At 43.0% G+C, this 17,631-nt stretch overlaps 1 protein-coding gene across 2 annotated transcripts in view; it reads right to left on the bottom strand.

The window, feature by feature from the left end:
• LOC146789357 (peroxisomal carnitine O-octanoyltransferase-like) overlaps positions 1 to 17,631 on the bottom strand; it is a 569,137-nt gene that overhangs the window by 243,097 nt on the left and 308,409 nt on the right. The window lies entirely within an intron of this gene.

Raw genomic sequence — 17,631 nt, 5'->3', positions numbered from 1 at the left:
CCTAGAGTGCAGTGGTAGTGAGTAGCGTCCGGTAGAGAGCAGTGGCATAGAGTACAATGGTAATGAGTAGAACAGAGAGGCATAGATGTACCGTACCTTGGTGTAGAGTGCAGATGCGTAGAATGTTGTAGAGTAGAATAAAGTAGCGCAGAGTGCAGTGGTGTAGAGTAGATTAGCATAGAGTGCATTGTTGGTATAGAGTGCATTGGCATGGAGTACAGTGGTTAGAGTGGAATGCATTGGTGTAAAGTAGAGTGGTGCACGGTAGAGTAGAGTGGCACAGAGTGGAAGTTGTAGTGTAGATTGCAGTGGCATGGAGTGGAGCAGAGTAGATTGTTTCAGATTGCAGTGAAGTGACACAGAGTGGAATGGTGCACAGTAGAGTTAAGTGGTGTAGGGTAGAGTGCAGTGGCATAGAGTACAAGGGTGCAGGGTAGATTATAGTGGCATAGAGTTGATGGTATAGAGTGCACTGGCGTAGAGTGCAGTGGTACGCAATAGAGCGCAGTGGCACAGAGTGCAGGGCTGCACAGTGGAGTGGCATAGAGTTCAATGGCAAAGAGTGCAGTAGTGCGTACTAGAGTATAGTGGGGTAGAGTGCATTGGCATTGAGTAGAGTGATGCAGAGTAGAGTAGAGAAGTATAGAGTGAATTGGCATAGAGTGGAATGGTGCAGAGTTGAGTGCAGGCACACAATGTGCAGTGGCATAGAGTGGATTGGAGTAATGTGCGGAAATGTCATCACCTAGTGTAATGAGTTGTTTTTATGGTATTAAAATATTTGTTTCCACCACACTTCAGAATTACCAGAAGTATCCCCGGTAGCCAGCATGATTGTCCCATAAATCCTCACACTTTGAAGTCAGAGAAAGAATAGTAAACACCAAGCCCCCTTGAAAGACATAGACTGACCTCTGTCTTTGAATGCACAGCAAATTATGACAAGATAAGACGGTTTAAAGGTCTCTTTACAGAATGGGAGCACTCGCAAGGATGCTGTAAATTAGGTTTGGGCAACAGAAGAGACGAACTCAAGCTGGACAGCCCAGAACAAATAAAACCAGCAAATAGAAAGCAAGAAAATGTGAGTGGCAAACCAAAAGCCAATGGTAATCAACAGGCTGAATGCATTCTCAGGGAAGGTTCCCAAATCTCCCCAAGATGTCGTTAGCAAACCAGACAGCTGCACAGTCTTGTAGGCTTCGACCTAAAAATGGAACCTTGCCAACACTACAAACTTGTGTGGAGTTTCAAATGATGGATATAGAAAAGTCTTTTAAATGTTTATTTTTTCACCCCCTAAAGTCTATCATTTGTTTGAAGATTTATTATTGGTGTAGCACGCCCCACCCTTGTACCAGAGGTACAACACTACCATACTGCAACCTTTATTGTTACAAGATTCTCATCATTAGTTGAGACCACAAAGTCCATAATCTAAGCATTTCCTTAAGTTCAAAATGTAGAAGTTAATTTTTGTTTGCCCTAAAAGGTATTTATATAATTAATACAAATGATATAAGAGGGTACAGATCTAATGCACCTGATGAATCTACCTTTCAAAGAGTAGCCACGGTCAAATAAATCAATAAAAATAACAACATTTAAAATAACTCAGCAACAAAGACACTATGCACTAATGTTTTCATTTAAAAGCCCTCATAGTAATCTTTTGATCATGTATCCAAAGGCAATGCCCAGATGATAGAACCAGAGTGCCCTTTATGTTTTACTGGGCTGTTAGGTGGATCTATGTGTGGTAAATTGTTCATTGTTTCTTTAATCCTTGGAATGTTTTCATGGAATTCCTATTATGTCATTCTATGTTCCACCCTGGCTCTGGCAGTTGCTTCTTGGTCCCTTGCCGTGCAGCTGCTCTGCCGTGGGCTCCTTATCTGTACTACTTATTTGCTTTATTCCAATAAAACCTTCTTGGATTCAAAGTGACGCCTCTGCGAGTTTCCTGCTTCCAACCCCACCACATTTTTTGTACCAGGAGTGGGGCTGGCCTCGTAATTTGTATTCTGCGCCACTCAACGAATTTACTGGAGCCCACCGGTTTTCCCGCTGCATCCTTTCTCTCTAAGCGGTCTGCCCTGGACATTTGGAGATGTTTCTACGAGGTGGGTCATTTTCTTTTCATTTGCCGCTGCTTCAGACCGCCTCTTGCCGTTGGTTGCCCACGTACACCATTTTCAAATATCTACATGCTGCCTGCTTCTGTGCTCGCTCTTACCTTTCGTCAATTTGGATTCCTGTGGCCTTGGGATTCCGTCTCTTCCCTGCACATTGTTCTTCTTGTTTGAATGTCACCACAAAGGAAGAGGACTCCCCAAAGGCATTGTGCGGGACGCCTTGACGTCACACGCATGGCGGCCTTCTTAATTAAGTCGGTAAGAAGATTTTCCCTCGACTTCAACTATTTTCTTCATTGCGTGCGACGCTGCAATCGGTGATTCGCACACCTTCTTCATCCTTATTACCTTTACCTACTGTACAAGTGAATGACACGTACAATTGTGTGACACCATCATACTTCGGTGATTCACACACCATTTATTGCATATTTTTATTTCGAAGGAATTTACATGCTCAGCATATTCTTTAGCTTTCATATTAATAATACATTTCATCCAAGACATTTTCTCAGCTTTACAGTTATTAGGGCGATTTCTTTTTATTTCTCATTCACTTTTGGGTTTATATATTTCTTATTATGGCCAGCAGTCAGGGTGTCATCCAGCCTGCACCTTTCTTACAGAAACCAGGCAAACCTCATTTAAAATGGTCAGAGTGTCTAAGGGACTTTGAAAACTATATCACCGCCATTGATGCTGATGGTTACTCTGCCTCAAGGAAATTAGCTTTGCTTGTTAATCATCTAGGAGTGGCTGGGCGCAGAGTTTTTGACAATCTTCCACGTTTTCCTGCTCCTACATCTGAAGATGCTCAATGGAACGTTTATATTGAAGCTAAACTACGTATGAGAAAGCAATATTCTGATAATTCAAGTGTTCTTTTAGAGAGATTTAACTTCACAATGTGTAAACAATCCTCTGAAGAGTCCGTTGAGGATTATGTGGCAACTTTAAGTGTTTTTGTTAAAAAATATGAATTTGGTCCCAATGTTGATACTTATATTAGAGACCAATTTGTATTCTATTGTTACTCTAAAAAGATCCAGGACCGTCTTCTCATGTCTCGCAATCCCACTTTAGCTGAAACGATTGACATTGCCAAAAGCATCGAAAGATCAATTGTTACTTCTAAAGTTTTATCCAATCACACCAACCAAGCCATGGTTCTTCCTGCTCATGCCACGGTTCATCCTGCACTACCACCTACTATGAATGTCATATCTGATGAGAATGTTGTTTGTGCCATTAACTCCAAGCAAACTTCTGAAAAAAAGTATTTAGGATTTATTCCTTTAGGAATCAGTTAATTTGCTTTCGTTGTGGTTCCAGGAACCATACAGGAGACAAACCTAACTGTCCAGCTATAGGTAAGAAATGTGTTAAGTGTCGCAAATTCAGTCATTTCCAAGGTGTGTGCGAGGGAGGGATGAATTCAGCGTCCAATAGCAATACCAATCTCAGTAGAGTTAAATTTTCTAATATTTGTTTAGACACTCCTGATGTGCAAGATTGTGTTTCTCAATTTGACAATATTCTAGCTACTGTTGATATTCCTGACCCTATGACACATTCTGACAAACCTATTAAAGGGCCATTAGTTGATATTATTATTGATGGGAAAAGTATTTTGGTTATGGCTGACTCAGGAGCTCCTGTTACCATTCTTGCGGATCGCACTTTTTACAAGTTATGGCCCAATAATTGCATGCCACTTTTAACACCTGATATCAGTCCCAAAGCTTTTGGAGAACAAGACATCGATTTGTTGGGTTATTGGGACAATGTAGAATGTTTGGGCAGATCCACCAGAACCAAGATTTATGTGGCAGTCAAAGGAAGAGACATCATAGGATGGAAGGACCTTGCTCGGCTAGGCATCATTTTGTGCCCGGGACAAGATCCTCCCACTATTTTGGGAAATCTTCAGACTAATATTCTATCTGTAGATCAACATGAGTCACCTGTTGACAAATTGGTGCAATCCTTTCCTGAAGTGTTCAAAAATTCTATGGGTACAGCTAAAGGTTATGAACATTCTATTCAGCTAAAGAAAGATGCTGTACCAGTTGTACATAAAGTTAGACCTGTGCCTCTCAGTATCAGGGATGATTTAAAATTGTTACTATCCAATCTTCAATCCGAGGGCATTATTTCTCCAATTGATACCTGAGAATGGGTTTCTCCAGTGGTTTTAACCAAGAAGAGGACAGGGGATCTCAGGGTATGTGCGGATTTAAGATCCCTGAACCAAAATATTCTCATTGATTTTCACCCCCTACCACATATTCATGAGATGCTACCCAACATCAGCAAATCCAAGATTTTCTCGACAATTGATTTACATTCTGCTTACCACCAAATGCAACTTTCTCTGAGTTCCCAGGCGCTTATTGCTTTTGTGACACCATTTGGTGCCTTCAAGTATTTGAGGGCTACCTTTTGGTCTCGCTTCCGCTGCAAGAGTTTTCTGAAAGTTGTTGGACAACCTTTTTGGTGGCCTCTCACATGTGCAAGCGTTTCAGGACGATATCTTGATCCACACAGAAACCAAGGAGGAACACTTGCAGGTTCTAGAGAAGGTTTTAAACATCTTACAAAATAAAGGAATGACTGTGAAAGCTAACAAATGCAAGCTACTGGTTAGTGAGGTGGAGTATCTTGGACATCTAATTTCAAGTGAAGGTATCAAACCTAAATTTTGCAATGTAGAGGCAGCTCGCAATGCTTCTCCTCCAGTTGACAAAGATGCTTTACGCTCATTCCTTGGACTCTGTGAATACTATGCTAGATTTGTTCGTGGCTATGCACATTTAGTTCAACCTCTGAGGTGTCTTCTTAAAAAAAGGAACTACAATTTATGGACTGATACACTTCATTATATCTTTCAGAAGGTGAAACTTTTGGTTATAAACTCACTTGCATTACATCCATTTGTTTCCAATGGCAGTTCCTTTATTACTGTGGATTCCAGTCAAAAAGGTCTTGGTGCAGTTTTTGGACAGAGGTGGATGGTAAGAACACTATTGCATCTCGTGCCTTAACACCTACTGAATGTAATTACAGCACGATTGAACGTGAGGCCCTTGCCATTGTTTGGGCAGTTCAGAGGTTTAAAACATACATTTGGGGTACTCGTTGTAAAGTCTTCACCGATCACAAACCTTTGGTGTTTTTGTTGTCCGGTAATGGATTAGGAAAATCCCCTGCAAGGCTTGTGAGATTACTTTCCAAGTTACAAGAGTATAATCTTGCTATCAAATATATCCAAGAAGGATAGAACGTCCGAGCGGATAGTCTTTTTCGTATCCCCCTTCCTGATTGTAGCGAAGGTGAAGAGAATTTTCACAAGGATTGCATTGTTGGTTTGGTAGATGCCCTTTCCTTTTATGAAGTGGTAGTATCTCACAAGATGAATGGTCATCTGCCATGGCACGGGATGAGACTTTAAAAAAAGTAGAGTTGTTTATCAAGAGCAAATGGCCTGTTGGCAAAAGTCTTAGTAATGATTTAAGAAGATTTGCACAAATCAGTGAAGAGTTCTCCTTTGAAAATGGATTTTGTGGGAGGAATGGTGTTTTTGTACCTCCTGTTTCCTTGAGAGAAAAGATTATCAACATTGCTCCTGACGGTCATTTAGGGGTTTTTGCTACTTGCAAGAAATTAAAAGAAATGTACTGGTGGCCAGGCATGGACAAACAGGTATCTCTTTTTGTTGATATTTGTCCAAGTTGTGTTGTCTCAGACAAACACTGGAAATTAAGCAAGGTACCTTTGTTCCCAGTTCCGTTTCCAGATTCTCCCAGGGATAAGATTGCTTTGGATTTTTCAGGCCCTTTCACCTTTTTGCCTTCAGAAAAGAAATATTGCTTGGTTGCTATCGATTATCACTCTACATGGATTTATTTTTCTTTTGTGCAAGCTGCCAATTCCTCTACTGTTATTTCTTTTCTTCAAAGTCTTTTCAGTATTGAGGGTGCTCCGAATTGTGTTGTCACAGATAATGGTCAACCTTTCCTTGCTCATCAAGTTACTAACTTTCTAGAAAGGTTTGAGGTCAAACACTGTCAAGTTGCTTTGTATAGTCCATCTCCAATGGACTTGTGGAGAGAGCCAATTGTTTTCCCAAGGAAGGGGTTCAAACTGCCATTGCAGCTAATGTTGATGTGGGTGATTTTTTGCAAAAAAAGGTTTGGGCATATCTGACGGTGTAAGATGGATTAAGCCACGCCCTATTTACAACACTAAGTTAGCATAACCAAGCTAATTGTTAGCAAGCCAGCTTGCCGTTTCTGCTGCGCTGCACACGACACTGTTGTTATGTGTTATTCATTTTAGAAATGCTGACTCGACTTTGCCTCACAGGATAACAAACTGTTGGTTTACATTCTTAACAGTGAAATGTGCCCTTGGTCTGTACATCATGCAAAGAACGAGTCTGGGTCACTAGAAGGAACAGAGTGTTGTGATTAGATTGATCGTACCACTTTTTAGACATATCATACATGCCGCTGCCAATATCTGAAGGACAAGTGTCTTTAATATTTCAGAACAGTTTGGTTTTACATTCATTCGAACAGAAGAGCTGATGCATGAGAGAGCTAGCTGATCCTTTGATGTGATTCTACTAAGCTGATCTATACGGTATGGGGTCCCCCCTGTTAGCCTAAGAGACCTTCTATTAGTCTAATAATAATAATGTATTAGATTCTAGAGAAAGGAGTGTGGCTGTATACCACTGTCATTATTAGTATGATTGCTCCTTTCATTTTATATGGTATTATAACAATGCTTATGGTTCTGATCTGTATCATTTGTCTGCTAGTGTTAGCCAAAGTACTGCATCTTAGGACGCGAGGTTTATAAAATAAACTCTTTTAACTTTACCGTGTCTGTATTATTCTGTTGTGGACTGACAAATAGATACGAACAGGTATTTCGGATTCACACCACTCCTGAGAAATATCTAAGTCGCTTGTTCTGGTTTGTCTATACATTGGGACCGCCTAGCTAGATCTAGGCTAACGAATGGGATACTAAGCGAGTCGGATAAGGGGTTCTTGGTTCTGAGGGGAGTTTCTGGTACACCACAATTCTCTGAGGTCCTGGTCTCCTGCGCATAGTTCTGTGCATAAGCAGAATCCCTGCAACATGGCGCACCTAACGTTTGGTCTTATGATCTGAGACGCCTTAGTAGTACTTGTTTAGTCCACAGCTACCCTCACTCTCGTTTCCGGAGAACGGGAGTGACGGTTTAGCCTACCTAGGGTTTTGACTAAAGGTTCTTTCAAGCTTGATAATTAAAAGGGTTACAAACTTTTAAGCCCAAGTGCTACTGTACATATCGTTGTTGCTCTTTAGTGTGTCCTTATGGCGGTCAATATTCCCGCTCATAGTAGGGTTCCTCTGCGCACTCATTTAAGAGCTTATGGGGTGCCTGATGACGGGATGGCCGTGGTCTTTGTGGTAAGTGCTGATGCCACCTACCCTTATGAGTTGTTTTACTCTTGGGTGACCTTTGAGGAGGTGGATGCGAACGATAAATTGTTCCACGAATATACAGCCACGCCCGTGCCTGCGGTTTATGCCCCATATAGGACGCTAGAAATACCTATTTCTGCTTGGCAGCATACAATTTGGTTTAATGGCGCCCTCCCCCATGAGGCAGGACCGGCGAGAATGGGCCCGTTGTCCATTGCAGGGGCCACTTGGCCGGTACTGGCCGGACGTACACCACACCCCCGCTACCTAACGGTGGGAGTGGGTGAATTACGAACACTACACACAGTCCTGATTACGGTCCATAGGGCTTTAGTGCAGTATCTGTCACACACAGTACAGGTGGGAGCACCTGCGGTTGCTGGACACGGGGCTGATCACCATCACGCGGTGGTGATAAGCCCTGTTATGGTTAATGCGGTTGTCGGCAAGCGCCCCCTCAGTAAGGATGAATTTCCTTACTGGCTTGCGGAAAATTTGATCAATTGGAAGCCGTGTTTCCAAACACTACACCTGTGGATGAGCACAGGATACTCACCATTACTTTGCCGAAGGACCTAGTCCCTGATATTGTTGATTGTGACAATTGGGGCAAAGTCTTTGCAGCGACCTATTCGAAGTGCTATGGCACTCCGACTATGGCTGTACTACCCTCCGTCATCAAGAAAGTCCAAGACAATCATGGTGCGGAGGCAGTTATTGAGTTAGGATTGCGGCTTGTCGACAGTTTCGATGTGGTTTGTTCCATGATAATGGGTAACCTCAAAGGAGATGCCATGCAGTTCCAAGTTGGTAATATGCTGGCACTTGTGGATGATGCCGATAAGCCCAGGGAGTTCGCAAAAATTATTGCAAAAGCCTATAGGATGGTTGGACGTAGTGCCTTAGGCGTGAAACCCACCATCAAAATTCCTGATGTAGTACAGCAAACTAAGGTGAGTTCGTCTACAAAAGACGAAAAGCCCAACTTTCCGAAACAAAGTTGGCGGGCCAAAAAACAAGAAAAACAGCAACAGAAACAGGTTTCTCGTTCTGCCTCACCCGTACAGTCGTATAGTGAACGCACTTATGATTTGCGCGATCGTACTCGTATTAAGTCACCTGATAGGTTTCAGGTTTCTGAACAACGCTCTCCTCGTTCTTCACAGGACACATCAACTTCTCATACTGGTGGTGGAGAGCGTGGGAGAGGACGGGGAACTCAAGGTCGAGACCAGCCCCGCCAGCCTGATGGTAAAGGCAAGCAGGAAGACACTGCCAGACAACGACCACCGTTTCAGAAAAAGAAAGTTGCTGCAATCTCAGCGAGGTATGCCTCAGATGGTACGGACACAGCTTCGGAACCTGACATGGGCACTAACGCTGCTAGACAGCGCGGCAGAAGTTACAGTAGTGCGGCAAGCATTGCGTCCATTTCTGGAGGCGACAGCAACTGACATTTATGTGACAGTTGAAACTGCTGATACTCGCGTAGCTCCCCCAGAAAGATTATTTGAAATAGTCCTTAATATTGAGGGTGACATACAACGCAAAATTAAAGTGGTTTTTTGGGACAATCTTACGACCACCTATGATATACTTTTGGCGGAGAAAGATTGGCCTCCGGCTTTCATTTTGGACGCTCCAAGGGGAGAGGAAGTTATTCTTCCTTCCTTTGGGCACGCAGTGCCCACGGATGAGTCTAATAGGTTAGCCGGGGAGTGGGCACAGGTGCTTGCACCTGCGTTGTATCGTAATCAGGTTGGCTGGGATAAATGTTCTCCCAATCATGAAATTCCATTGCGGTCCGATCCCCAGCCTTATCCCCAATACCCCATGCGTCGCGAGGCAAGATCTCACGTCGCGTCCATCCTTGACCAATTGGAATATCAAGGAGTGATTGAGACATGTGTGTCACCCATGAATAATCCTTTATTCACTGTGACGAAGCCTGACGGGTCGTACCGCCTAGTTTTGGATTACCGGCACTTAAACTCGCACTGCCGGACGTGTGCGGTACAAAATACTCATAGTTCGGCTCTCGTCGATAGTCTTGTGAGAAAACGTTTCAAAACCACGCTCGACTTGTCCAATGGCTTTTATTGCCATAACCTGGCCCCTCATAGTTATGAGTGGACGGCATTTACATCGGGTGGAAAACAAAAATTGTTCAAGAGACTCCCGATGGGCTATAAAAACAGCCCTGGAGTTTTTTCTGCTCGCGTGGTCTCTCTCTTGGAGATGGTAGACCCGGAGGCATACTCGTATGTTGATGACATCTATCTGACAGACGACGAGTTGCTTCCACACCTAGCTCGTGTGCATAACATAGTGACTATGTTTGCAGACTTTGGTTACAAGTTTAACTTTAAGAAGTCCCACATTGCTGAATTCACAGTGTTATTCTTGGGGTACGAACTCAATAATGAGGGTCGAGGCTTGGCACCGCACTTCCTTGAGAAATGCGCACGCCTTCGTATCCCTACGACACTGAAAAAACTATAATCATTGCTGGGCTTTTTGAATTTCGGTCGTTCCTACATTCCTGATTATGCCCAGCGTATCAAGACGCTTTACGCCTTGGTACAACCAACTTTTACCAAATCTTGCTGGCTGCCTGAGCATTCATCTGCATTGTATTCTTTGCAGACTGATCTTCTTACTGCTAAATATTTAAAAACTCGTGATAATCACACCAACCTGGTCATTAGAATTGTTCCAGGCGTGGAGGGTTTCACGTACTTAACGTTCAATGAGGGCGACACAGTCCCCATTGCTTACAAGTCTCATCTGTACACTTCGGCTGAGCTGCGATTTTCCACTGTTGAAAAAGTCTTGACAGCAGTTCAGATGGCGATCCTGAAAGAACGAGCGCTATCACAAGGAACGCGCATGCTAGTGGTAACACCGTTTCCTGCTCTCGAAGCAGTCACTAAAGCTAGTGTACCGAATTCCAAGGCTTTGCATCCAAGGTGGATACAATGGGCGACCTCCTTAGCTTCGCCTGACGTCGAATACATCTTTGACGCGGTGTTGCAGACTCAGGAGAGTTTGGAGTATGAATTCGTTCTTCCTGCTCCTCTGTCAATGCGCCCCATCTAGGAATACCATTGTGTCATATACACTGACGGGTCGGCGCAACCCGCAACTGGATCAAAGCACGCCTATTCAGCGGCTTGCGCAATTGTAGTCGGTACTTTCGTAAATGGAGAGTTCCAATCTGATGCAGTGCATACGCAGTCATTGGGTGATTGTACCGCACAGTTGGCGGAGCTTCATGCTCTGGTGCTTGCACTTGAGTTTGCTGATCACAGGGTCACTACTCTTATAGTGAGTGATTCTTACTATTGTGTTCAATCTTACAACGACAATTTGCTTTTTTGGATTATGAATGGTTTTCGTGGTTCCAAAGGTGGCACAGTAAAGCATAAAACGCTTTGGGCTCGAGTGGCAGAACTGAAAGGGAGTCTGCCACTTGTGAATGTAATTCACACTCTTGGTCACCAACGAGTTGGTGTCCATGCTGTCGGTAACAGTTTGGCTGACGAGGCAGCAAAAACCGCAGTGGCGACATATTTAGTAGCAGCAGTTACAAGATCAAAATCTAAGATTGATGCAGACATCTTGGCAGCTATTGCTGCTTCTGAGACTGGGACGAACTTCCCTAGAGGTTTCCCTTCTCGATACCATTATCACTTAAGTCCTGATAACGTCCCGTTAGTGAGGATAAACGACGTTGGTGATAGATTGATTCCCAACGCGGACTGCAGACCAGCTTTGATATCGGCTGCCCACGAAGGTGTTGCGTCTGTGCATGCTGGAGTGTCGGCGACTGTGTCTCTTTTGCAGCAACGTTACTGGTGGTACGGTTTGTATAAACAAGCGCGGGCTTATGTACTTCATTGTGACATTTGCCAACAGATTAAACCTTCTTCTGTTGCGCGTCCACCTCCTACGCAGCTGCATATATCTAATTAACCACTTGCGTGTGTTTATTTAGATCACTGCGGTCCTTTTACCTCTGATACTGCGTACAAGTACATCTTGGTTGCAGTGGATTCGTGCACGCGTTTTCTGTGGGTGTGGCCACAAAGGAGTGCTGATGCCAGGACTGTCATCAAAGTATTGCGTGTCTTTATAGGGAGTTTTGCGTGTGGTACCCTTCACTCTGATCAGGGCCCGGCGTTCGCCTCTAAGGCGTACAAAGAAGCAATGAGAAGTTTGGGGGTCCAAGTCAAATTTTCGTCTCCATACCGGCCTGAGGGCAATAGTGTTGTGGAACAAATGAACCGTGACCTAAAGCAATCGTTGACAGCCAAGGTATTAGGTACAGGCCGGAACTGGCTTGCCCACTTGTATGACGTCCAACGTGCACTTAATAACCTCCCTAGAAGGTCTCTGGGTGGGAGGACCCCGTACATGATGCTCTTTGGAGTGAGAATGTTTGTTCCAGACCTTGATGGTCTAGACATGGCGGCGGCTGCCACGCCTTTTGACCTAGATGACCACTGTGCTGTATTACAGAATCTGCAAGAAGCCAGAGACACTCTAGCAAAAGAACACGTGCCCTCTACATCTGAAGAAGCGCTCCAGATTCAGGTAGTCGGCTGGCTTCCTCAAGTCGGTGACCTGGTCCGTGAGAAGGTGGAGAACAAGAAGGAGTTTGGCCCCTCTTATCGTGCACCAGTCCCGAAGCTTGGAGTACTGGGTACACGTACAGTTGTTTTACCCCCACTTCCTGGTCGCAAGGATAACAGGTACATTTCAATTGAGAATGTCAAGCTACACAGGGTGGCTGATTCTCCATAGTATGACACCTTCGGTTTCCTGCCCTTCGATGCTGAGAAACTCTGTTGTGGTGCCGCCCTCTATCATCGTGCCTGAGGTTTCCATTGAGATGCTCACAGTTACTGATCCGCCTGTGCCACCTACTGCTGGTGGTTTGCCTGATGATCCTGAGTATGCTTATCCTACAGAAGTCCCTTTGCCCCTATTACATACAACAACACTTACCCAGTCCCATTCTTCCTTTGAAACTGAATCATTGACTTCCCCTGCCCCTTCCAAAATTTCTATATTGTTTGCCTGGTTCAAGAGACATTTTTTGGTTGCACCTTGGACTTACATCTGACTGGTGCTGATTTGTATTTTTTTATTCATGACAATTGGCTTTGTGGTAGTGTTTTTTAGACTTATCAATGGACACTACCTGAATGAACGTTCTACAATTCGATTAATTGATGGAACTTTGGCCCCCCATTCCTCATCACACATCATGAAAAGAGACCAGACTTTTGTGAACGTACGTGATACGTGATGGGATTGCTTGGGATGCAGTGAACTTTCAAATTCATGGTCCCACCGAAGTTATTAATGTGCCAACTGTTTTTCGTGTTTCTATGGGTGATGTAGTTAAACAAAACATCCGATCAGATGATTGGGATGTACAAGCAATAGAAGCACTGTTTTCTGATTTAAAATATTATGCTGCATTTGATGCTGAAGATCTGTATTTAAATACTGCAAATTACGATGAACAATTTTGTTTTCAACATTATGGCACACATTTCCTACACAGAGCAAATACTTTTCGAAATTTTGTTAATTTCACTCAATGGGAACATTGTCCTGTCCCTGTGCCCGGCAGCTCTGCCACTTTATTGAAAAAATTCACATACTTTTCGGATTTTAGTGTGTCGAACCCTGCTTCCTTCTATTTCAAGGTGGCGATAGAGCCCGCTTCTAAGGTTAGATGCACACACAGCAAATTATTATATTCCAAATCCTTTATGGATGAATTGGCTATTGGAGGTTACGACCTATGGAAAGCTACTATCGATCTTAAATCGGTTTGGGGAACTAAACCGTGGCAGGTACAAGGAACGGAAGCTTTGCATCGTGCCTGTCTGATCCCAAACCATATATTATTTTTAAATTCGTCTATTTTCCAGACCACCTGTTTTGGATTGGCTATATCTAAAAAATTAATTTTCCCCTCGATCCCGGATCTAGGTGCTTATCCTGGTTGGGAGAATCACTCAGATCTGTCCCTTAATATGTTGCAGTCCCTTGTTTCCAACGACACCTTCAATATTTCAACATTGAATCCTGAAGGTTGGCTGGTTTGGCAAACAAGCTCAGATTCCTGTCAACATCGGTTTCTGGATTTGGCTCCAGGGTATACACAACTTAGGGTTGACCCTCGTTTTACATCTTCACACACAGAGACCACCTACTCTGTAGGTAAGTTATGTCAATCATGGCTGCAACATTCCACGTTGGCTTCAGTTAAGCTTCATTTATCACTATTAAATGACAAAATAGATTTGAATGATTTTATTAAGGGTCCTGCACATGGCAGGTCCAAATGATTTGGGTTTATGCTATTTACAATGAAATTTGGAAATTGTCGCAAATTGAAGCTGCTTCTAGATTACGTGCTATTGACCAGGCCAATATGGAAAAAGTATTGGCTGTGATAGATAATAGGATTAATACTTTGTCTTCTAGAATTTATACATTAGATAATATTGTTTCAAGATGATATATCTGTGTTGTATCATGGCCAAAATCAGTTGCGTTCAATTATGCAGTTTGCATGGACATTGCAAACGTTAAAGACAGGGAAAGTCCCTTGGGATTACATGAATATTTCATCGTTGTTCCTTCCTTTTAATTTGACAGCAAAACAGCAGTTCATGTCCATGAAAGACGCAACTTACGCATTGCTGCACATTGAGAAATTAGAACCTTTACCTTTCTCTGTTGCTGAGTTAAATTCAGCCGTGTGGCTTATACACGGATTGGTCACGTTACCTTTTAGCCTGTTTAAGTTTAGTTCGTGCATGAAGCATTATGCCATTGGCAGATATGAACAACTTGGTGATGCTTTCCTGCACGAAGTTTGGTCACTTCCGTTCACTTACAGATGCGTAAGGGATGGCAAGGAGGTTTACTTAAAAGGTGACGAATGCACTTCAGCACCTGATCATTCTGTGGTTTGTAGACATATACAATTACATGGCGCTTGCAATATACACGCTCCCAATTTGGCTTGTGTCCTAAAAGGGATTCCAATGCCAGTTATAACGTCTTCTTTTAAGCTGCTTGCCAATGGTAGTTATTTGCTTTTAAATAGTGAAGCTTGCTGTGGGATGCTAGTGGGTATTCCTTACATAGTCACTGTTTCACAAAAAGTGGTTTGCTGTAATAACGTCTTTTTCCCACCCCCGCAAGGCCGACTCGATATATCTATCTGGCCGGCGATTCCAACCTTGAACGCAGAGTTCAATAGGATGAGCAGAATAAGGGCTCTTTTGTCTAAGAAGGAAGTTGCGTTGACTTCGTCCCGTGAAGCATTTCTTCTTAATGTAGCAAACACACGCACTGAGGTACAAGCTCTTTTAAATACTGACCTCCCCCTCCATTTTGGAACTTTGATTCAAACTATCTTTAATGCTTCATTTACGACTGGCATTGTTCATTTTTTTTAAATTGTGGGCTCGGGCCTCGTGACATCTTTCCAAACGGTTTTTGGTGTGATCCCCGCATTATTACATTCTATTTTTTCGAGTGTCTTCAGAGGGTTTCCCTTGCTCCTCGCTCTTGTGGCTGGGATCCTTTTGTTAATATGCGCACTTCGTTATGGCTGCACACCAGGAGTTGCAAGACAACATGCTCCGCCTGCTCCATCTTTGTAGCCGGATGCTTGAATACTACGGCACTTTACCTCTGGCGGTCTTAAGCGTCAAATATGGATTGTCCTTCCGGTTTCCCTTTTTTACGTGTGTGCAGCCTGTCTTTCATTGCCTAGATTGTCCCTTCCAGTGGGCTCTGGACTTGTGCCTGACAACCTTGGCGTCACCTGACCCGGATTTTGATGAACTAATGTGTCCCTTAGTGGCACATGATTTCGATTGTTCTGGTGTTGGGTTTATGGCTTTGGGTGCTACACAAGGAGTCCTTGAGACCTGGGATATCGGAGAGGCCGCTATTGAATTCCTAGAAAGGAGTTATATCGAGGATGCTGGCAATTGTCCTATTGTGGTGCTGGATGCTCCAATAATTGACGAACACGTATGTTCCTTTCCCTTGCTAAATTGGATGGCAGATACTTTTGCGGAACGCTCCAATGATTTCCTCTTGGAAGCTGTTGCAACTTACGGTGCATATACCTTTATGGATTGACTGATTGACATTGTCAAACCAGGGTGCATTTTTTATTGATTTTTTTAAGACATCGTTTTTTTCTTTTTAACGATTTTTTTCTTCTTTTTTTTCTTTCTCGGACTTACACTTACCTTATATGGACTTATAGTTCATGCCCTTGGTTCCGTTCTATATCCCTTGAACTCTGCGTTCTTGATAAGTGTACCCCTATTGGTTAGTGCTCCGATCATGGGGGGGTGTAAGATGGATTAAGCCACGCCCTATTTACAACACTAAGTTAGCATAACCGAGCTAATTGTTAGCAAGCCAGCTTGTCGTTTCTGCTGCGCTGCACACGACACTGTTGTTATGTGTTATTCATTTTAGAAATGCTGACTCGACTTTGCCTCACAGGATATCAAACTGTTGGTTTACATTCTTAACAGTGAAATGTGCCCTTGGTCTGTACATCATGCAAAGAACGAGTCTGGGTCACTAGAAGGTACAGATTGTTGTGATTAGATTGATCGTACCACTTTTTAGACATATCATACATGCCGCTGCCAATATCTGAAGGACAAGTGTCTTTAATATTGCAGAACAGTTTGGTTTTACATTCATTCGAACAGAAGAGCTGATGCATGAGAGAGCTAGCTGATCCTTTGATGTGATTCTACTAAGCTGATCTATACGGTATGGGGTCCCCCTGTTAGCCTAAGAGACCTTCTATTAGTCTAATAATAATAATGTATTAGATTCTAGAGAAAGTAGTGTGGCTGTTTACCACTGTCATTATTAGTATGATTGCTCCTTTCATTTTATATGGTATTATAACAATGCTTATGGTTCTGATCTGTATCATTTGTCTGCTAGTGTTAGCCAAAGTACTGCATCTTAGGATGCGAGGTTTATAAAATAAACTCTTTTAACTTTACCGTGTCTGTATTATTCTGTTGTGGACTGACAAATAGATATGAACAGGTATTTCGGAATCCCACCACTCCTGAGAAATATCTAAGTCGCTTGTTCTGGTTTGTCTATACATTGGGACCGCCTAGCTAGATCTAGGCTAACGAATGGGATACTAAGCTAGTCGGATAAGGGGTTCTTGGTTCTGAGGGGAGTTTCTGGTACACCACAATTCTCTGAGGTCCTGGTCTCCTGCGCATAGTTCTGTGCATAAGCAGAATCCCTGCAACAACGGCACTGCATTACACCACTGGTGTTACACCCTTTAAGGCACTCAGGGATAGGGAAGCTAGATCCAAGCTGATGCCTAAAAGGTTTAGTGACTTAGCAGTGGGTTCTGCTATGTTTCAAGAAAGAAATTCTTTGGAAGATCTTCAATTAGTTAAGAACATGGTCGCTGCCAAGCAGTTACTGGAGAAGAAAACTTATGATGGTGTTTCTAAAACTAAATGTGTTGATGTAACAGTGAATGATTGGGATCTTATCAAGAAGCCCTGCAAAGTTTGCAATGGTCAGTCTAAATTCAAGCTTCCAGTCTGTGTTGTCAAAGTCACCAAACCTTCTGTCTTGTTAGAAAATAGAGGTTGGTGGAACAAGGACAACACTGTCAAACTTACTGACACACAAGTTGAGATCTTTAAACATGTTTATGCCAATAGGTCTGAAAATGATGATTCTGATTTTACTTTTGGTCCTGGTTTTGATGCTATAAATCTCAAGAATGCACCAAGTGATAATTTTGGGGAAGCTATGCTTTCTTCATCTCTAAACTGTTCAAGCTCTGTTTCACCTCTCCATTCTTCATTTGAGGGTGGAGCTGCTCACAATCAGTGGGTTTGTAGGTTACTTATCAAATAGTATGATTATGTTTGGTATTAACCTTCCTGTTTTTATTATGTCT

The sequence above is a fragment of the Triturus cristatus genome, chromosome 10, assembly GCF_964204655.1.
Source record: "Triturus cristatus chromosome 10, aTriCri1.1, whole genome shotgun sequence".
NCBI lineage: Eukaryota > Metazoa > Chordata > Amphibia > Caudata > Salamandridae > Triturus > Triturus cristatus.
The sequence above is the reverse complement of the archived record's forward strand: the minus strand, read 5'-3'. Positions and strand labels throughout refer to the sequence as shown.